The following is a 22,870-nucleotide window of genomic DNA, read 5'->3' as shown; positions in this document are numbered from 1 at the left end:
ATCAATCGATCCAACTCTATTTATTTATTTATTTATTTAGTTGGTTATTTAGTGGTGCCAGGGATCGAACCCAGGGCCTCATGCTGCTAGGCAAGCTCTCTACCACTGAGCCACGTTCCCAGCCCTGACCCATTTCTCTTGACAGATCATCTTTTATACCCAGCCCATGTCCAGTCCCACCTCCCCATGTCCCTCCTTTAAGGGTACCCAAAGAGGCCAAATTACCATGTGGAATTATACAACCAGATCAGTAGAGCGGTCTCGAGTGTGACTCCCCTCATTTTCCTTTTGGAGGGAACGGTGGAGACGCATTGCCTGATGTAGCATCTGGGTATGACCCACTTAATATCTATCTGATGGCCTACAGCTTTGCTATAACACAGCCATGGTTGCAGAAGGAAAAAGAGATTAAAAAAAAAACCAAAAAACTTTCTGAGTTTGTTCTGTGAGCTCAGAATGGTTTTTGCATTTTTTAATGGCTAGAGTAGGGGGTGTGGGGGATTGAAAAACATTTCAGGGCATGAAAATCAACTCGGATTCAGATTACAGTGGCTACAAACAATGCTGTTGGGTATAGTCACACCCCTTTATTTACACAGTGTGTCTGCTGCTTTGGCAATTACAGTCGAGTAGTGGAGACTTTCTAACTCACAAAGCCTGAAATATCTAAAGTCGTCATATTTACAATGCTGACCCTGGTCTAGTCACAGTCTGGTGAAAGGGGGTTTCAAGGGGTCCTTGGAGAAATGTGAAGTGTGTTCCCTGTGATTTAGATGTTCCCTTAGATGACTGGTGTCGGACTTGGGCTTGAAAATGGATAAGGGGTCCATGGTCCAGGGTCCTCCTCCTTGCAGGGAATCTGAAGGCCAGAGAGAGGTTGACCAGTACTCTGGCATGGATACTGGCCAAGCTGCATTTCCAGAATATGTGGGGGTTATGGATGCATGGGTTATCCCAAGGATCAGATCTGGGATAGGAGGGGGTGGGAGGGAGGGAGAGAGGGAGGGAGGGAGAGATGGAGGGGAAGGGGGAAGGGAGGGAGAAGGAGGGGAAAGAGAGAGAGGGAAAGAGGGAGAGAGAGGGAGAGAGGCAGAGAGAGGGAAGGAGGGAGAGAGAGGGAGAGAGGCAGAGAGAGGGAAGGAGGGAGAGAGAGAGGGGAAGTGAAGGAGGGAGGCGGGGAGGAGGAGAGAGAGAGAGAGGGAGGAAGAGGGAGAGGGGGGAAGCCTACAGCATATGTCTCACCAAAAGGTGAAAGATGGAGAAAGGAGCCAATATGACAGCCATTGGTTACATGAGTATTTGAAATGTGTCTTGTCTGAATTGAGGTGTGCTGTGTTAAATACACATTAGATTCCAAAGAATTACAGACAAAGAAAATGAACATGAGAGACGAGAGGGAGAGAGAGAGAAAGAAGAAGAAGGAAGAGGAGGAGAGGAGGAGGAGGAGGAAAGGAGAAGAGAGGAGAAAGTGTGGGCTCTTCTTGGTTGGGGGGACCTCAGCAGTAAGAGGTCGGGGTACTCCACTAGGGCCTAGAACGTAGGACGGGGACACAGGAGGCCACCTGGCATAGATGCCTTGCTTTTGTCCCAGCAAAGTCAAACCTTTCTATCCTGCTGTGAGAGAACAGTTAACAGGAGAAGGTGAGAGGGAAGGTGACTGTGACAAGAGACAGCCATCCTATCTGCTCTCTTCAGCTTCTCACGATTACCTTTCCCAGATTCAAGTTTATAAAGATGGTGAAACCAGAAACAGGCAAGTGTTTTATTAATGTCAGGAGCTGTGTTCACCCCATGTACCACTATGGGTTGAGCAACCCACCATGCCAGAGCGCATCCATATGCTTATTTATGAGTTCTTGCAATTCTCTGATATTGGTATGGATACACCTGTTTTGTAGGTAACGAAGCTGTGGTTCAGGGGGTTTAGGGGACATGCTGAAGATCTCACATGAGCAAGCATGAGAGCTAGGATTTAGTTTCCTGGATTCCCAAATGCATGCTCTTCCCACTGTACCCTGGAGGACTTTCACCTTGGGAGTGGCATTTTGGTGCAGTATTTGTGTCAAGAACCCCGTCCCTTTGTTATGGTAGTATGCACCAAACCCTATTATTGTCAAGGAACAAGCGTTTGCAGGTCATCTTAGGAAACAAGTATTGTTAGCAAAGATACACACTTTCCTATGTCTCCAAATGGTGAATTCCAACTCTGATGTGGCAGTTTCAAAATCGGAAGTTCTTGACCTCAGATTGCAGTATTGCCTCACAGCCAGAAGCAGTTTATGGCATGGAGTAGCTTAGAGTCATCTGAACCATTTCATACATGTTGTGTCAGTTGGCTGCATTCTTACAACAGCCTGGGGGGCAGGTAAGGAAATTACCATCCTTATTTTTCAGGTGAGTAAACACAGGCTCAGATGCTCAAAAAGTAACACTCAGTGAACAGTGTATTGGGTGAATGACTGTACCCACTCCATGATGTGGAGACCTAGTCATTGGTCCATGATCATCCATTCTCTGACTTGTTTACCAGCCTTGGAGCCCCCATCTCTGTATACTGTATTGTCCAGCATAACTTCCAATCCATTAATCACCTTGGGTGTAGTGGATTCAAAGTAGGCATTAGTGGTCTCTCATTATGCTCTAACAGAAGAGTCATGTTCTAAGCAAATCTTTTATAGTAAGTAGCATGTTGAAGTGACTCAAGAGTGTCTTAGGTTTTCTTTCTTTCTTTCTTTCTTTTTTAAATTTAGAGGCAGATTTGGAATTAAAGATATCTTGATCAAAATCCTCTTGCTAACCAGCCACAGTGGCTCATGCCTGTAGTCCCAGTGGCCTGAGAAGCTGAGGCAGGAGGATTGCAAGTTCAAAGCCAGCTCAGCAATTTAGTGAGGACCTAAGCAACTTAGGAAGACCATGTCTTTAAATAAAAAATAAAAAAGACTGGAGATGTGGCTCAGTGGTTGAGTGTCCCTGGGTTCAATCTCTGGTATCTCCCTACCAAAACAAACAAACAAAATCCTATTGTTTCCCCTAATTCAGTATGTTTCCATGAAGGCAGCAGACCTGGTGTCTAGTTCTACTCTGACATTTATTGGCCATTCAACTTTGCACAAGGTATTGTCTCCATTGTAAAATGGCCTAATGATACCACTGCATAACATTGAGCAGTAATACGAATTTAAATATATCTACACACCATGCCTGGCCTATAGCAGGTACTAGAGAAATGGTAACCATTTTTATTTAAGGTGACAGTTTTAGTCATCTTTTTTGTTGCTATGACTAAAAGACCTGACAAAAACAATTGAGAGGAGGACAAGTTTATCTTGGTTCATGGTTTCAGAGGTTCAGTCCATGGTCAGCCACCTCCATAGCTCTGGGCCCAAGGTGAGGCAGAACATCATGGCAGAAGGGTGTGGGAGAGGGAGTTAGATGGGGACATGACAACTAGGAAGCAGAAAGACAGACAGCTTAGTTCACTAGAGACAAAATATAAACCCCAAAGTGACACCCCTGACTACTTTCTCTAGCCACACCCTACCTGACTCCAGTTACCAGCTATTGATCCATATCAGTGGATTAATCCACTGATTATAAAGCTCCCATAACACAATCATTTCTCCTCTGAATATTCTTGTGTTGTTTCAGACATGAGCTTTTGGGGGACCCTTGGTACCTAAACCATAATAGTGACCAACAAATTGATTTCTTGAGGTTCACTATGCTCTCTTCCGATGACAGAGGGTAACCATGACTTCATAGGAAAGGAACTGGGTTAGGCTGTTTTGTCCAGACAACAGGAAGCAAACTCAGAGAGTCTATAGACCAGCTCTCCTCAGACCTCTGAGAACCATCTCGGGGGCATTGCTGAGCACAAGAGTCCAAGTCAATGAAAATCCTGGGGGCTTGAGGGAGCCATATTTTGAATTCTATTCTGTTCTATCCTGGAATTGGTAGGTTCTGTTTAAAAGTTCCAATCCTAACTTTCCTACAGGTAAACTAAAAGAATAATCTTTCATTTATTCAGTCCAAATTCAGCCCTTTTTGCTATTGTAGTTTGGAAGCAGCAATTAATCTTGAAGGATGAAAGGATTGTGTAGTTAGAAAAGACAATTGGGGAAAACAATGTTTTTCAAGAGTGTCTGTATACATTTTCCTCTCGAATAAACTGAACTCACTAAATAAATTAGATCCCACGAAAGTATAATTTTCTAATTCATCAACTAATTAATCACGGATGCAATGACTGAGCCCAAATGATTTTTTTTACCACATAGATATAAATTATTATTGTGCAAGTGAAAAACAATTTATTTTTAAAATAATGGATGAAAAATCTCCCTTGGAAATGCCTCTAAAATCTTTTCCCTGAAGAAATAAGACTCTGATTGAAAAATTTCTTTGTGTCATCAGTTTCTTCCTTAGTGCCATACAACAAAGCACTGCCAATTTGCACTTTATTTACTCTATTTTGTTGCCTATGGTCCTGGACCGACTTTGTTAGCATCACCACAACTGCACATATTTACCTTTGTGCAAGGTTTCTTTTTCTTTTAGTTTTCTAACTATTCAGAGTGCCTGTTATGGCTAGGATGGGAGGTGTCCTCCAAAAGCTCACATGTGAGACGGTGCAGGAAGGTCCAGAGGAGACATGACTGGGTTGTGAGAGCCTTCACCCAACCAGTGAATGAACCCCTGATGGGATTAACTGGGTGGTGGCTGGAGGCAGGTGGGTGTGGCTGGAGGAGGGGGGCGTGGCTTTGGGGTCTCTATTTGTCTCTGGAGAGTGGAGTCTCTCTCTGCTTCCTGATCACCCTGTGAGCTGCTTCCCTCCACCACACTCTTCCTCCATGATGTCCTGCCTCCCCTCGAGCCCTGAGGAATGGAGCCTGCTGTCTGTGGACTGAGACCTCTGTGACCATGAGCTCCTAAATAAACTCTTCCTCCTCTACAATTGTCTGGTCAGGTCCTTTACTCACAGCTGTGAAAAAGCTCACTTAAACAGTGCCTTTCAATGGAGGGTCTACTGTATTTTTTTTTCCTACCCACCCCTTGACCTAGCACATAGTCAGCAATAAATATCACTAGATGTGGAATTGAATGCTTGGGTATTTTGTTCTGAGGAAGACCACCTTTGCCACCATTTGGGTAACAACCCGTTCAATGGATAAGAGAGAGAACAGGCCATGTTGTTTCACACGGGGTGAATCTGGGAAATGCACTTCCACTGGATTTGGGAGTATTTATCTTCTCTAAGTAGGAAAAGTCCAATTAGAATCCTCCAGGCTAATATTACTTGGTCACAGATCCCTTTATTTCCTTTAAGGTCACATTCTTTCTGGAGTGTTCCATGCCATAAAACACATGGTCAGGGAGCCTGTGTTGCATTGAATGTCCCTCCAGGCTCTCTTTCTTCCACTTGTCCCATCTTTTCAGATTGTTTTTGTGGCCACACGTCTCCAGCTTGAACCCAAGCATCCCCCGGTTGCGAAACACCCGCAGCCCTGGGGCTGCAGGGCAGGCATCTGCTTCCAGGCCAGACAAACAGATAGAGCCTCTCTCCTCTGGGCACCGGTCTTTACGACCACAGCAGCTATGTTGCTCTCAGGGTAATCCCAATCTAAACAGCCAATATTTAAACGACATAAACCTTTTCCTTGGGAGCATCCACTTTTGCAGAAGACCTCACACGGCCCCTCCTGAATGCTACAAATTTGCCCTCCCTTCCTTCTGGGCGGCAGACGCTGTTCCTTTTCAAGAGCTGGCTTGGGAGATTATTTGGATTGGATCCTGCTGGCCTGATGCGGGGTGCTTGGCTGGTTTGGACTTCCTGGCTCTGCTGATGATACTGTATAGCAGGAGCAGAGAATGAGACTTGGTAAATCAGCCACCCTGATCTTGGACAATTTACAGCATATGATGAGAATATAATATAATTTAATATCTACGTATGTATATATTGTCTAACTATCTACACATTGATCCATCATTTCCCAGGAATCATTTTTAGGAGCCATCTTGAATATCAGAGTGACAGTTGCAGCCACTGTACTGTATAGTGCACAGTACATACAACTGTACATAGCAACTTTGATCACCATGATGTAACATGTGTGGAACACTTACTATATTCCAGTTGTTTCCATGAACTACTCTAGGAATTTTCATAACCACCTTGTGAAATTTTACTGTGTGTTTATACATGAAGGTACCGAGGTTCGGAAACTGGGGATGGTAGACAAATATAATTTATCAAGGGAAAAACCGATTCTGTAATCAGGAAGGGTGGTTAGCAAATGTGCTCTACCTATGATCCTCAAAGAGGGGACATTTCTTCTGGGGGAGGGAGGTGCATTATCAAACTCTCCATGCGTGGGGTGATGAAGTGTATGGGAAGGTTACACAAAAAGCATTGTCAATATTTTATTTTATGGGGCTGGGGTGGTGGCTCAATGATAGAGCGCTTGCCTAGCACACATAAAAATAAGTAAATAAATTAATGAAATAAAGGTACTGTGAAAAAAATTTAATTTCATACTTGCAAATTAAATAAAAACTAATCATTTTAAAAATATAATTGAGAGAAAACAATTATATTTTGAAGAGTCTTGCCATGTAGTCATATAGAGAAGATATTTCTATATTTGGGATTTTATTGACTTTTTTTTTTTTTTGTACTGGCAATTGAACCTAGGGGCACTTAACCACTAAGCCCCATCCCCAGGCCCTTTTAGATTTTATTTAGAGACAGGGTCTCACTGTAAGTTGCAGAGGCTGGCTTTGAATTCGAGGTCCTCCTCTCTCAGCCTCCTGAGCCGCTGGGATGACAGGTATGTGTTACCACGCTCAGCTGAGGTTTTATTGACTCTTAATGAAAGGAGGAAGAGATCAGCCTGTCCCTCAAAGGGGTGTATTTCTGAAACTCTGGGGGTTGGTGTGGGATATTCAGGTTCACCAAAAAGGCTATAGGTTGCAAAAGGCTGCGCTGATCCAAAGCACTTGGCAACCGTTACATTTTCACTCCTTTCAGAGTTGCGCTGACCCAGCACAGGCTGAAAGTTAGGTTCTTCCTGCAGTTTCCCCATGCGGCCCGGATTCCCTGAGCAAACTGACATGGCTTCTCAAGTTCCCCCTGGGGCATTCTGGCTGGGCTAGGTTGGGCATTGTGCAGAGCATGTCCAGTTCCCTGGGGTGGCTGTGGAAATCGGACCTCAAACTTGGGAATTTATGGTCCGATGAGCGAAACCAGCCCTGCGGGGCCAGACAAAGATCAGGAAAAGGGTGTTTGGACTGAAGGCAGCAATAAAATCCTCTTTCCCCATACATGGCTATCTAGGAATTTTTTTTCCTCCCCAAATTCAAGGTTAAATGAAGAAAATCATAGCTACCTAATGGTGGAAAGGACTTTGGCCACTGTTGATGGCAATTGCTATATATTCATAGGCAGAAAACCAGGGCTCAGACTGGGCTTCCCAGAGGGTGCAGAGAAACGGCTGAACCAGTGCATCTGACATTGACCCTGCTTCCCCATGTCCTGCTTCATGACAGCTAAGACCAGCAGCCAGAGTGGCTCGCTCTCTCTTGCTTATGTTTTGCTTTGTGTTTTTATGTTTATTATTTTGGTTTTGGTACTCGGGATTGAACCCAGGGGCACTCAATCCCTGAGCCACATCCCCAGCCCTTTTTATATTTTTATTTTTAGACAGGGTGTCACTGAGTTGCTTAGGGCCTTGCTAAGTTGCTGAGGCTGGCTTTGAACTTGCAATCCTCCTGCCTCAGCCTCCCAAGCTGCTGGGATTACAGGAGTGTGCCACCGTACCTGCCTGTTGTGTTTTTAATGGACATATATGGTATCTGGCAGATGTCCTTTAGACTATGGCCTGAAACTTACTTGGGATGGTGGGATGTTTGAATCTATTTGGGATGCTCCATGCATTTCCTCCTTTCTTTTGGGAATTAAGATTATTCAGCCATGGTACTCTGATCTCTGACCTGGAGGTGAGCATGGGATGACCCCTGCTAGTCCAATCAGAGACTTCACTTCAGATCTGTTTGTACTTGAAGTCTTTTGCATTCTGACCAGGGAACTTATAGCATCAGAGCAGGGAGCTGTGAGTTACCATGAACTCCATGTTTGGAGAAGAAAACACACCAAACAATAAAATTAACACTTGGGGTTCTAGGGTCTCTGTTTCAATGTTTGTCTCTTCCTGTGTGACCTTAGCCTACTTATGTAGTTTTTAGGAACTTGAGTTTGTTCACCTAAAAATGAAAATATCAGATTGAAAATTAAGTTATATATTAAAAGTACCATTTAGAAACTGGGACTGGTGGCACATGCCTGTAATTCCAGCAGTTTGGGAGGCTGAGGCAGGAGGATCACGAGTTCAGACCCAGCCTCAGCAATTTAGTGAGGCCCTAAGCAACTCAATCAGACCCTGTCTCTAAATAAAATATAAAAAGAAGGGCTGAGTATGGGGTTCAGTGGTCAAGCGCCCCTGGGTTCAATCCTGGTACCAAAAAAAAGTACCCTTTAGAGTGCATGATATATCATAAGTGCTAAAAAAACCAAACTAATTAGACTCCTGCTGTATTTCTATGTATTTTGAATAACTACCTTACTCTGTGTTCTGTTTAATTAGGGTAGTTTTGGAAAAACTAAGTACAGCATTTAAAATGTCTTATGACTCAGAATGGCTTCACCCCAGTGTGTCTCCACTTACAAAATTAAAATGTTGATTCCCTAAGTTCAGTGGGGTGGTATTTGGAGATGATGCTTTGGGGAAATGATCCGATTTAAATGAGGTTGTGCGGGTGGGCCCTGACTATGAGATTAATACCTTTATCAAAAGAGACCTGAAGATCTTGTCTACACTCTCCCTTTCCTGACCTATGAGGACACAGCAGCTCCTTAAAAGCCAGTGCCGCAGCCCGCCTGGCTGGGCAAAACAACAGGGGCTGACGAGCAACTTGTGTAGATTGATACAGCAGGAGTGGGAGCCGTTTATTGTAGGACAACAGAGGTATTTATACATTCCACACAGCTTATCTAATTAACATAAACTAGATACAGCAGTCAACCAATAAAGGAATCTCCACACTTAATGGCTCACTGGTGTTACTTCACAAACCACTCCCTCTGACATTTTGCCAGGCACCATCCAGACTTGTTTACAGACTCTAACATTTCCCCCTTTTGTTTAATTTAAATAATGACCATAGTGGTTTTTACACAAACACCATAAATAAGCTACTACAAACAGAAAGGGAGGATACAAAATGCCACAATACCAAGCCAATTGATGGCTCCATGCAAGAAGCCCTTGGAAAAATTATACCAGCAATGACACTGTTAGCAAAGATTCCGAGTTACAGTTTGTTGTAGATTACAGTTTGTTGTCTCAGTCCAGGCAAAGCAGTGTCTCAATAGATTAACTCACAGTCCAGGTAAATCATAGTCCAGGTAAGTTCTGCAGGCAGCTAGCTTAAATCACAGTCCAGGTAAGTTCTGTAGGCAGCTAGCTTGATCCGAAGTCTCGTCCATTTCTCAGCCGAAGTCTCGTCCGGTTTTCAGCAACACTGGAAATTCTTCCACCTTCATCTTTACTGGCACTGGGACGAAGGCAGGAACTCCGGCAATGATGCTAAAGAAAATCCTGTAGCATTCCACTAATAAAACAAACTTCTGAACAATTTAGTACATTATCTCAAGGTTTTTTACATTTGAAATAAGCCTTAATACTGCTCATTACTCATTAGCTTCCAGGTGTGGGAGAACCATTGTAGGTAGTTACTGTCCTTGGAAATGATCAAACTTCAGGGACTCGGGCCGTCTTCCACCTGCAGCTTCGGGGCAGCCCAGATGGCCCCGGGGAGAGTCCAGGAAGTGTTCCGGACTCAAACTGCCACTGGGCACAGGGAGCAAGAGCCTGCGAGACTGTGCCTCCAGGTCAGGTCTGGATTTGGGCTCTCGGCAGTGGGGGAGCCGGCTGTGCTGTTTGGAAAGTCCTTGCTGCACCTTGACCGGCTCGCACTTGGCAGCCGCCTCGGCGCCGATTCATGCACCCTCCGGTAACGAAAAGTATTTAGTAATAGCCTTTTGCTGCAACTTTTTTCCTGATAATACTTCTTCTTCTGAACTTTCTTTTTCTTTTTGACTAGAGTTCCTGGGCTTCCATCAACACATGCCATAACTGCTCTTGGTTCCACTGGGGTGCCTCTTTCCCTTATCAATTTACTTCTCACCCCTTCCATATTTTCATCACAAAGACAATACAATACACTGAGACAAAACAAGACACAAACATACTGCATCAATCTTCTCCATTTTCTCAAAATGGCCATTTTTCCTCTCGCCCTATCTGCCTAGGGACGAGCAGATTTGCTCCCGTCCTACCTATGGATGGGCAGCGTTTTTTTTTTTGTCACTTACCCCCGAGTGTCCCGGGGCTCCTGGTACGGGCCACCATCTGCTGCAGCCCGGCTGGCTGGGCAAAATAACAGGGGGTGACAAGCAACTTGTTTAGATTGATACAGCAGGAGTGGGAGCCGTTTATTGTAGGACAGGAGCGGAATATATACATTCCACATAGCTTATCTAATTAACATAAACTAGATACAGCAGTCAACCAATAAGAAATCTCCACACTTAATGGCTCGCTGGCCTTACTTCACAAACCACTCCCTCTGGCATTTTGCCAGGCACCATCCAGACTTGTTTACAGACTCTAACATTACCCTGGCAAAATGCCAGGTGCCATCCTGACTTGTTTACAGACTCTAACAGCCAGGAAGTGGGCCCTCACTGGGGAAGTGAATCCTGAGCACCTTGATCTTGCTTCTGCCAGCCTCCAGAACAGGTAGAATTGACTCCTGTTGGACCTCCATGCATTGCTGCAAGCCCCTCATTCTCTAGCAGAAGTCACTTCCAGAGGTTTTACACCTGTAATCCCAGCTGCTTAGGAGGCTGAGGTAGGAGGATTGTGAGTTCAAAGCCAGCCTCACCAACTTAGCAAGATGCTAAGCAACTTGGGGAGACCCTGTCTCTACATAAAATATTAAAAAGGACTGGCTCAGTGGTTAAGCACCCTAGGTCCAATTTTAGGCACCTCAAACAAGAAAACAAAAGTCAATAACTGCCCCCCCACACACACACTGGCTTCATTTATCTTCTTTCCTGTCTTGTGAACCATGCATTCAGGGAGGGCACTTTCAAAATCATGTACAGGAAAAATTAGAAAGTGACTGAGCATGCCTAGGAAGAGCGCAGTCAGTGGAAAAACCTGAGAAGACCTTAGTTTACACCTCAGGCTGATCCTAGACATAGGATATCAGCTATGATAGTTAAAAAAAATAAAAATAAAATAGTTGGAAACAATCAAACCCTTCAAGACAGAATATGATCTGATTTCCAGAGTTATATTATTAGGTTCATATGTCCAGTTTTCTAAAAAAAAAAGAGAGAAAGAAAAAATCATGAGGCATTTAAAGAAAGAGGAAAACTATGGACCATTCAAAGGAAAACAAAAACAAAGCCCCAAAGACACTGAATCCATAGAAACTATCCCTTAAAAGGACTTGATGGGTGGTTCTACTAGACAAGGACTTTAATGCTGCCTCAAAGATGCTCAGAAACTAAAGGAAGACGCAGCAAAATGGAGAAAAATGAATATGACTCAAACAACAATATATATACACAGAGAAAACCTAAAAAGAAACAATGGGAGGTTCTGGAGTTGAGTGTAACTGAGATGAAAAATCTACTAGAGGGGTTCAAAGGCAGATCTGAGCAGGTAGAAGACAGCACCAGGGCATTTGAAGATAGAATGATAGTAATCATCAAGTCTGGGGAGCAGGAAAAAAAAGAAGAGTGAAGAAAAGTGAGCAGAGCTGGAGGAACCTGTTGGATACTATCCAGCACAACAGTTCAGGCACCATGCAAGTTCCAAAGGAAGAGAAAGAGAAAAGAGCAGAAAGGCTATGTGAAGAGGTGATATTAGAAAGTTTCCAGCTTCAAGGAAAGACAGGACATAAATATGTATGAGGTTCAGGCTGGGAATGTGGCTCAGTGCTAGAGTGCTTGCCTAGCATGGGCAAAGTCCTGGGTTCAATCCCCAGCACAGCCAAATATATATATATATATATATATATATATATATATGTTTATATTTACATTTGTGTATTGTATATTTTTGCATATCTGTGAAGTTCCATAGCTCCAAATTAGATGAACCCAAAGACCCACACTGAGGCAAATTATAATCAAACCTTCGAAAACAAAAGACAAAGAGCAGCAAGAGTGAAGTGACTCACCACCCACAAGGCAATCCTCTCAATGAGATTAGCAGGCTTATCATCAGAGACTTCGGGGAACAGCAGGCAGCAGGCTGATACACTCAAAGTGATTAAAACAACAACCTCCACCTGTAACTTGCAGGTATCGTACTGCCTGGCAAAAACTGTCCTTCAAAAGTGAAAAAAAAAAATATTAGGACTTTCCAGCTTTGGTGTTTTTTTTTTTTGTTGTTGTTGTTTTCATTTTTGGTTTGGAGGTGCTGGAGATCCGGTCCAGGGCTTTGCATATGCTGGGCAGGTGCTCTCCAGTTGAGCTGCTACCCTGGCTCAACTGGACTATGAGCCTGACAAGATGGCAACTCTGGAAATCACGTTCTATGTTTTTCTAACTGTTTCCAGATAAGTAAAAGCTGAGGGAGTTTGGTCCTAATAGGTTTACCCTGTAGACACGGCTTACAGGTGTCCTTTGAGGTGAAATGAAGGTACACTGGACAGTAACTTAAAGATATGTGAAGAATAAAGACCTCAGTATAGGTGACTGCAAGGACAATTATAACAACTAAGATGACCATGACAGAGAGGTAGGGCTCTACTCTTTGTTTTTTGTGTGATTAAGAAGTTGATATTAAAGAGAGGACTATTAGTCTCAAAAGGATTACCAATAAATTTAAGTTTAAATGTAATGGACAAATTTCTATTAGTCTCAAAGCTAGTATTGGTCTAATTTGTTTTACCTCCACATTTAATTTTTAAAGGTAATGCATTTAAAAGAATTGTTAGTTTATGTTTTTGGACTCTTAATGCATAGAGATGCAATTTGGGGATAACCAGAAGAAGGAAGGGGGGGGGAATGGATCCACAATGGAGCAGAGCTTTTTTGTAGGATATTGAAGTTAAGATGGTAAAAAAATCATATTAGAGTGTTAGAACTGTAGGATATTAAATGTAGTTCCCATGGTAACCACAGGAAAGTAGCTGTAAAGTGTATACAAAAGAAATCAACTTAAGAAGACATTAATGCAGGAAATGAGGGGCAATAAATACAAAGCATATAACCATAAGTAAGAAAATGACAGAAGCCCTCCTTAGCAGTACTTACTTTAAATATAAATGGGTTAAACTCTCCAATCAAAAGACAAAGAGTGTCAGAATGGATGAAAGCAATGATGTGACCCTACATTACCCATAAGAGACTCACAGAAGAGCCAGAGATACCACAGACAGAAAGTGTTTGGATGGAAGAAGATACTGTGTGCTAATGGCAACCAAAAGAGAGCAGGGTGATTATGTAAATTAGACTTTAAGTTTTAAAAGTTACCAAAGAAAAAGATAGTTTACATGAATAAAGTCCAACACAAGCAAAAGTACTCAACAGTTATGAATCATTTGCATACCTAATGACAGACCACCAGTATATACGAAGGAAAACCCAACAGGATTGAAGGGAAAAATAGACAGTTATACAACAAGAGTTGGAAACTTTAATAATCCTTCTCTGTCATGGAACAACAAAGCAGAAAATAAACAGGAAAACACAGCTGGATCCAACAGCTGTTGTTGGGTAGATGTTCTGTATACAACAGTGTACACACACTCTTCTCAAGTGCAGGTGGAAGGTTCTCGAGGGTAGACCATGTGTTAAACCACAAATTGTCTCAATAGATTTTCATAAATACGTACAGTACAAAGTACCTTCTCCCATGATAACAGGATCTAGTTAGAAACCTATTACAGAAGTAGAACTGGGAAAAATCACAAAACTGTAGAAATTAGACAATATGCAACTGAACAGCCAAAAGATCAAAGAAGAAATTATAAGATAAATTAGAAAATACTTAGAGATGAATGAAAATAAACAACACACATTATTTCAAAATTTATACGATGCAGTGGAAACAGGACTAATGGGGACATTTATAGCCACAAATGCTTATAAATAATAAGCACTTAATTAACAAACAAGAAAATTAATAAACAAGAAAGATTCCAAATTAGCAAAATGGCTTTACAACATAAGAAACCAGAAAAGGAACAAATTAAACTCAAAGCTGTCAGAAGGAAGGAACTAGTGAAGATTAAAGCAGAGATAAACAAAACAGAGAATAGGAAAACAACCACAGAAATCAATGAAACTAAAGTTAGTTCTTTGAAAAGATCAACAAAACAAACATTTAGCCATATGGACTAAGAAAAAAAAACAAATACTCAAATTATGTTAATCAGAAATGAAACCGAGGACACCACAAAATAAAAGGATTACCAATAAATTGGATAACTTAAATGCAATGGACAAATTCCTAGAAATGCAAAACCGACTATATTATGTATGAATCCTGAAGAAATAGAAATAAGTAGAAAATCTGGATAGACCTCATAATTGGTAAGAATCAAAATCTTCCAGACAAAGAAAAGTTCTGGACCTGATGGGATCATCAGTGAAGTATGCCAAATGTTTAAAGAAGAAATTACAGAAGAGATTTCAGAAATACTTCTTCAACTTTTCTAGAAAATACAAAGAGGAAGGAATATTTCAAAACTCATTCTCTGAGGCCATCAATTCCTTGATATCAGAGCCTGTGAAAGAGTCAAGGAAGCTGTGGAATATTCCTGTGAACATTAATGTGAAAATTCTCCACATTCTAGTAGGAAACTGAATTAGCAGTATATTAAAAGGATTATGCACCATGACCAAGTAGATTTATTCCTGGAAGCAGAGATGTTTCAACATATGAAAATATATGAACAGAATGCACCACATTAACAGAATGAAGGGAAAAGAAATGCATGGTGGTCTCAATTAATTCAGAATAGGTTGTTGATAAAATTCAATACCAGTTCGTGATAAAAACGCTCAACAAACCAGAAATAGAAGGAAAATATGTCAATATAATAACACTACTTGTGAAAAACTCACAAGAATATCATATTCACTTTTCCTCTCAGATCAGGAATGAGGCAAGGATGCCTAATATTACCTCTTCTGTTTAGCACAGTACTAGAGATTCTAGCCAGAGCAATAGGCCAAGAAAAAGAAATAAATCATATTCACATTATAAAGAGTGATGCAAAATTACTTTTGTTTCAGAGGATGTGATTTTATATGTATAAAACTCTAAAGGTTCTAAAAAGAAACTACTAGAACTAATAAATGAATGCAGTAAAGCATCAGGATATAAAGCCAGCATGCCAAGATGAGTAGCATTAGCATAGGTTAACAATGAAAAATCTGAAAAGGAGATTATGAAAACAATTCCACTTTTAATAGCATTAAAAATGATAAAATACTTAGTAGTAACATCACCAAAGATGTGAAAGACATACATTGAAAATTCTAAAATATTCCTGAAAGAAATTAAAGAGATATCAAAAATGGAAGCATCTCCCATATTCATGGCTTGGAAGGGTTAACATTGTTAAAATGTTCATGCCACCCATTGTCTGTTGTCAACAGACTCAATGCAATCCCTATTGATGTCCCAGTGACTATCATCATCCTAAAATTCATATCTCAAGAAACTATGAGTAGTCAAAACAATCTCAGAAAAGAAGAATGAAGCAAGAGGACTCAGATTTTCTGATTTCAAAGCTTACTACAAAGCTACAGTAATCAAAATAGTAGGATACTGACAAATACGATTAAATAGAATATAGACTAAAGGGACAAAATAGACAGCTCAGAACTGATCCCTTGTATACATAGTTTTTTTTTTTTTTTTTTTTTTGCACCAGGGATTGAATCCAAGGGCGCTTAACCACTGAGCCACATCCCCAGCCCTTTTTAACATTTTATTTAGAGACAGGATCTTGCTGAGTTGCTTTAGGGCCTCACTACATTGCTGAGGTTGGCTTTGAACTTGCAATCCTCCTGTTTCAGCCTCCCCAGCTGCTGGGATTACAGGTGTGCACCATTGTGCCTGGGTGGTCAAATGATTTTTTGACAAAAGCTAAGACCAATTGGTGGGGAAAAGACAGTCTTTTCAAAATATGGTACAGGGCAGCTGGATGTGTGTATGCAAAAGAACAAAGGTCCTCACCTGATGCCATATACAAAAATGAACTGAAACTAGACCCAAGAGCTAAATATAAATCCATAACCAATATAACTCTTAGGAAAAAAAAAACTTCTTAGGACAAAACTTCATGTCATTGAATTTGGCAGTAATTTTTTAGCTATTGTACCAAAGGTACAGGCAACAAAGGAAAAGTTAGACAAGGGATTAATATCCTGGATATGTAGAACATTTCTAAAACTCAACAACAACAAAGTCCTTACACAAAAATGGGCAAAGGACTTCAATAGGTATTTCTTCAAAGAGGATAGACCAATGCCCAATAAGCACATGAGAAAAATGTTCAACATCATTAAGGAAATGCAAATCAAAATCCCAATGACATGCACCTCACCTGTTAGGATGGCTACTGTCAAAAAAGAGAAAGAAAATTGAGGGTTTTTTTTCTTTCTTTGCTTTTTCATAGGCTTGACAAAGTGCTTATCAATTTTATTTATTTTTTTAAAGAATCAAATTTTTGATTTGTTGATTTTTTAAATTTTTGTTTCAATTTCATTGATTTTTGGCTCTCGTTTTAATGATTTCCTGTCTTATACTGCTTTTGGCTATGATTTATTTTTCTTCTTCTAGGGCTTTGAGGTATAATGTTAGGTTATTTATTTGGTAACTTTCTCCTATTCTTTTAAAGAATGTGCTCAATGCAATAAACTTTCCTCTTAGAACTACCTTCATAATGTCCCAGAGATTTTGATATGTTGTGTTGCTATTCTCATTTACCTCTAAGTGTTTTTTTTTATTACATCCCTGATTTCTTCCACTATCCATTGGTCATTCAATAATGTATAATTTAGTCTACAGGAGTTAGTGTAGCTTTTATTTTTAATTTTATCCTTGATTTCTAATTTTATTCCATTATGATCTGATAGAATTCGAGGTATTATCTCTATTTTTTCTTTGTTATTTGCCAAGAGTTGCTTGGTGGCCCAAGTGATGGTCTATTTTAGGGCAGGATCCATGTGCTAGTGACAAGAAAGTATATTCAGATCCTAATTAGAATTAATTATACTCCATGAATGTATAATATGTCAAACTATAATCTGTCATGTCTAAGAAGAACAAATGAAAAATTAAAAAATAAACAAAAAAAATAAGGAGAAAGAGGGAAGGGGAGGGAAGGAGAAGGAGAAAGAAAGCAAAACAGAGTAAAACAGATAATTACAAATGTTAGCAAGAATGTGGAGCAATTGGGACCCTTGTGTACTGATAGTTGGAATGTGATATGGTACAGCTGCTGTAGAAGACGGTAGGGTGGTTTCTTTAAAATCTAAAAATAAAATTACCATCGGATCCAGCAATTCTGCTTCTAGGTATATAGCCGAAAGCTATGAACAGGGGGTCTCAGATCTCAAAATATTTGTTTACTCCACGTTCATAAGCACTAGCTACAATATGAAGCACACAAGTGTGCACTGATGTCAGAATGGATCAGCAAAATTTGTCATCCCACACAATGGAATATTACATAGCCTTCGGAAAAAAAGGAAAGTTTGCAGAGTACAAGAGGGGCCTGGGAGAGGCTGGGTGACTTCATGTTTTAGGTAAACAGCAGCTGAAAACCAGCATTTTTAAAATACTATAGTTTCTAATCAAAATGACCATGTTGGTGTGTCCTGCTTTGTGCTGAAGAATGCAGAAGTCAAAGAGATGATTGGTTTATTTGCGATAGCTTTCTAAATGGAGCCATGTTTAATTTTTATTTCTTTCCTTTCTTCAGCTCCAAACATAGCTTTCGTGATACATGCAAAGTCTCTTTCGGATGAGACAGTAAAAAAAAAAAAAAATCCTCAAATATCGCAAAATACAGTCTTAGAGAAAGGGGGAGAAGGGTCCAAGCTAACCCAGTCACTTGGCACTAAAGACAACCAGCTGAGACCCAGCCTAGTTTTTTTTTGTTTTTGTTTTTGTTTTTTTTTAACACATTTGCTCGTCTTTCAAAGACAAGCTATCTGTTCCAACAACTTGGAGGGCAAATGTTGATAGTGGTTGGTCTGTCTCCGCCAAGCATTTTGGATCATCCCACTTGTGGCTGAAAGGCCACTGGGGGCCTGGCATCTTCAGGAAGCGGGGCAGCAGGAGGGACTAGTTCTAAAGCTGCTCAGAAAGCCAAACCTTTTCTGCAGCCTCCTCAGGAATTGAGAATTTGGTAATTTATCTTCCTGCCCCAGTTTCCAAAAGTTTACTTAGGTGCTGCTGAAGGTCATGTATGGTTGGGAGTGTAGCACAAACAAGTGAGAATTTTGCGTTCTTTGGTTTGTAAACAAAGAGGAAAGAATAGGCAAGCTCAGCTTTAGGTGTGGGTAAATGCAGACGAATGGCTTTACTGTGAGATGCACATTCTCATGGCTGAAGTTCCGCAGAGAAGCCACTGGGAACCAACCACGAAGGCATGGACCTGTCTCCACTCCAGCCCAATGTGTCCTGAATGTGGACAAGTCTGGATCTGGGTTTTCTCACCTGTATCATGAAATGAATACTCACAGGTTTCCTTAGGTAGGTTGCCTGCCTTTCACTTCCCCTCTGTCTGTAGGGACTGTTCTACACAGACCTGCAGTATCCCTCCTGCCCTCCCTTCTTTTGCTCCTGTGTTCCCTTCCCCAACCTCACACACACCCCTGTAATCCCTCTTAGCTGAGTATCTTCAAATGGCTCAGCAAACAGTTCCTGAAGATCCAAACACACAAGCTGACTTAATCAGCTTGGTCACTGCTGTGACTAAAAGACCCAACCAGAACAACTATAGAGCAGGAAAAGGTTATTTGGGGTCTCGAGGGGAGGCAGGACATCATGGAGGAAGAGTGTGGTGGAGGGAAGCAGCTCACATGGTGATCAGGAAGCAGAGAGACTCCACTCTCCAGAGACAAATAGAGACCCCAAAGCCACGCCCCCAATGCCCCCTCCTCCAGCCACACCCACCTGCCTCCAGCCACCACCCAGTTAATCCCTTCAGGGGTTCATTCACTGGTTGGGTTAAGGCTCTCACCATCCAGTCATGTCTCCTCTGGACCTTCCTGCACCGTCTCACACATGAGCTTTTGGGGGACACCTCATATCAGAACTATAACACAAGCAAATGCTAAATCATTTGAAACATATGTGGAATTAGTGAATGAATAACTAATTGTGTCAATGTAAATTTACTCTGTATATCAAAATGTGATTAGTGTTTCCTGAACTTCAGTTACTTACATAGTACCATCATGAATTTTGTCATATACTATGCATAACTTATCATATTTTTTAGCTCATTTTCTGTGAAATGTAGTTTCAAAGCAAACCTTATATTATTTTCATAAATAGGAAACTGTACTAGTTGGGAAATATCTCTTTAGAGAATCACAAAGAACTTTTACTGGAAAAGATTGACAAATGAGTATATTAATATTAAGAACTTTTATTTATAAGAATGCAGTGAAAATATTGCAAAGATAAGCTACCAACTGCAACAAGACAACATACAATATATAATTATTTACAATCAAAATGTGTTCAAAGGCCTAAAAATCAGTAAGAATAGCATAAGAGGCCAGTGGGAAATGGACAAAACCCCCAAACATTGTTCTTCTCTGAGCATCATTTCAAAGAAGAGAAACATACACACACACACACACACACACACACACACACACTATATATATATATATATATATATATTTCTAGAAATGTCCAATATCTTTAGCAATCTGGGAAACACACCAAGATCAAATGAGGTACTATTTTGGACAGTTAAATCATAAAGGCTGACAATCCAGGGAGTGGGAGAAGGATCTCACATGTGCCGCTGGTAGGCGTGTGCATTGGAGTCACCCTGCTGGATTCTGGTTTGGCATTATCTTTGAGAGTGAGACATTGACATACTCTGTGACCTGGAAGGTCACACGTGTCATACACATCAGAGACATCCACTGGAGGACTGGGAGCCCCGCAGCTCATGATAACAAAAACCTGGAGACAATCTAAGGGGTTTTCAAGGGGCAAGCAGATACCCACAATGTAGGGTGTTCATGTATGAACCTAATGCAGCAGGCAATCTAAGTGATCTTCGGAGACATACAACTACACAGATGACCCCAGTGATGCGATAAGTGAAAATCATCTCCAAACATTATAGAAGCACAGTACCATTTTTATAAAGCTAAAAGCAACTGTGATGAGAAAAAATACTCAGAAAAAAAACCATACAAGGCAATTAATTGGTACAACCACTCTGAAAAGCAGTATGGTATTCCTCTGAAAACTTGGAATGGAACCACCATTGGATCCAGTTATTCCACTCCTCAGTTTATACCCAAAGGACTTAAAATCAGCATACTACAGGGACACAGTCACATCAATGTTTATAGCTGCGCAATTTACAATAGCTAAACTGTGGAACCAACCTAGATCCCTTTCAATAGATGAATGAATAAAGAAAATGTGGTACATATTCATAATAGAATATTACTCAGCCTTAAAGAAGAATGAAATTATGGCATTTGCCACTAAAGGAATGGAACTGGAGGCTATCATGCTAAGTGAAATAAGCCAGTTCCCCCAAACCAAAGGCGGAATGTTATCTTTGATATGCAGATGCTAAAACAATAAGAGAGAGTAGAGACTGGATTAGACAAAGGGGAATGAAGGGAAGGGAGGGGAGATGGGAATAAGAAAGACAGTGGAATGAATTAGACGTAGCTCTCCTATGTTTCACATGACCAGTGTAACTATATTATGTGCAACCAGAGGAATGAGAGATTATGATCCGTGTATGTATAATAGGTGAAAACACACTCTACTGTCAGATATAACTAGTAAGAATAAAAATATTTGTGTGTGTATAAACATATGATGAAAGAAAGCAATTAAACTATTTACACAGTAAGAGAATGGTGATCATGTTAAGCAGATTCAGATAGAAGGATGCCAAATTTTTCTTTTAAAAATGGACGTACTGTATGAGTAGATATAGGTACTGTGAATTTTTTTCCTTTTCAGAGGTAGGTATTGAACCTAGGGCATCACACTGCTAAACATGTACCCTACCACTGAGTTATATTCCAGGGCTTTCTGTGAAGATATTAGCTTTTGTTTTGCCTGGTGAATGTGGTGATCCTGATTAAGGTACAAACTAACCAGCAAAATAAATAGAAATAGGTTACACAAGGACCAGTGACAACTGTATTGTGAAACAGAGATCATGGTTAATCTGATTCTGTGCATCTGTGTTTCTTAAGAAAAAAATAAACATCTCACATTATAAAGAGAAAATATGCATTGAAAGTATAGAAAAAGAGGGCTGGGGGAGAGCTTGTCTAGCATGTGTGAGGCACTGGATTCCATCTTCAGCACCACATATAAATAAATAACGTTATTGTGTCTATCTACAAATAAAAAAGAATTTAAAAAAAAAAGTATAGAAACAGGTTAAGAATTTTAAAAGGAACCAGGTGCAGTGGCACATGTCTGTAATCCCAGGGGCTCAGAAGGCTGAGGCAGGAGGATCAGGAGTTCAAAGCCAGCCTCAGCAACTTAGCGAGGCCCTAAGCAACTCAGTGAGACCCTGTCTCTAAATAAAATATAAAACAGGGCTGGGGATGGGGCTCAGGGGTCAAGTGCCCCTGGGTTCAATCCCTGGTAACCACTCCCCCAAAAAAAAGCAAAAAAAAAAAAGGCAAACAAGCTCAGGAAATGGGACAAGAAACCAGCCTGGGCATCTGGGAACTCAAGAGGATGCCAAAATCAAACTTTGGACTTGAAAATAAAGATATCTTAGGCAGAGAAACCCCATGTACAAGGGCTTGAGGGTGAGATGTTTTGAGTTTTTGAAAGTAGTTGCGTGTGATGGAGGCAAGGAAATGGGGCATGGGGGAGGAGATGGGACTCATTGCAGGGGATTTGTAAGCCACACAGTGGACTTGGGACCTTATCTTGACACCACCGGAAGTCATTGAGGACTTAAGCCAGGGAGTGCTATGATCAGATTTTTGGCTTCACCGTCAGCAGGAGCAGAGGCAGAAAGGGGCCAGTTGGATGTGGTGGAGGCTGAGGCTGTTTCCCAGCTGTGCCATGGAGGTGGCTAGATGCATTGGCATTTGGGGGTGAAGAGCAGTAGGGAGGTTGGGGGTCATCATCCTGGCAGAATTAGTAGACTCAGAGATTAATGTGAGATTGATCTCCAGGATATATAAAGAAATTAGAAAACTCTTACACCAAAAAAAAAAAAAAAAAAAAAAACCAAATAACCCACTCGATAAATGGGCCAAGGAACCAAACAGACACCTCACAGAAGGAGAAATACAATTGATCAACAAATGTATGAAAAAAATGTTTAACATCTATAGCAATGAGAGATGCAAATCAAAACTATTCGGAGATTCCAGCTCTCTGGAGTCAGAATGGTCATCATCAAGGATACAAGCAACAATAAATGTTGGTGAGGACGTGGGGAAAAGGCACACTCACACACTGTTGGTGGGACTGCAAATTGTTGCAACCACTCTGGAAAGCAGTATGGCGATTTCTCGGAAAAC

At 41.0% G+C, this 22,870-nt stretch overlaps 1 long non-coding RNA gene across 2 annotated transcripts in view; it reads left to right on the top strand.

Moving 5' to 3' along the window:
• LOC144253666 (uncharacterized) overlaps window positions 1-22,870 on the top strand; it is a 240,351-nt gene that overhangs the window by 78,869 nt on the left and 138,612 nt on the right. The gene's annotated exons all lie outside the window — the stretch shown is intronic.

Source organism: Urocitellus parryii, chromosome 3, assembly GCF_045843805.1.
Source record: "Urocitellus parryii isolate mUroPar1 chromosome 3, mUroPar1.hap1, whole genome shotgun sequence".
In the NCBI taxonomy this organism is placed as follows: Eukaryota; Metazoa; Chordata; class Mammalia; order Rodentia; family Sciuridae; genus Urocitellus; species Urocitellus parryii.
The sequence above is the reverse complement of the archived record's forward strand: the minus strand, read 5'-3'. Positions and strand labels throughout refer to the sequence as shown.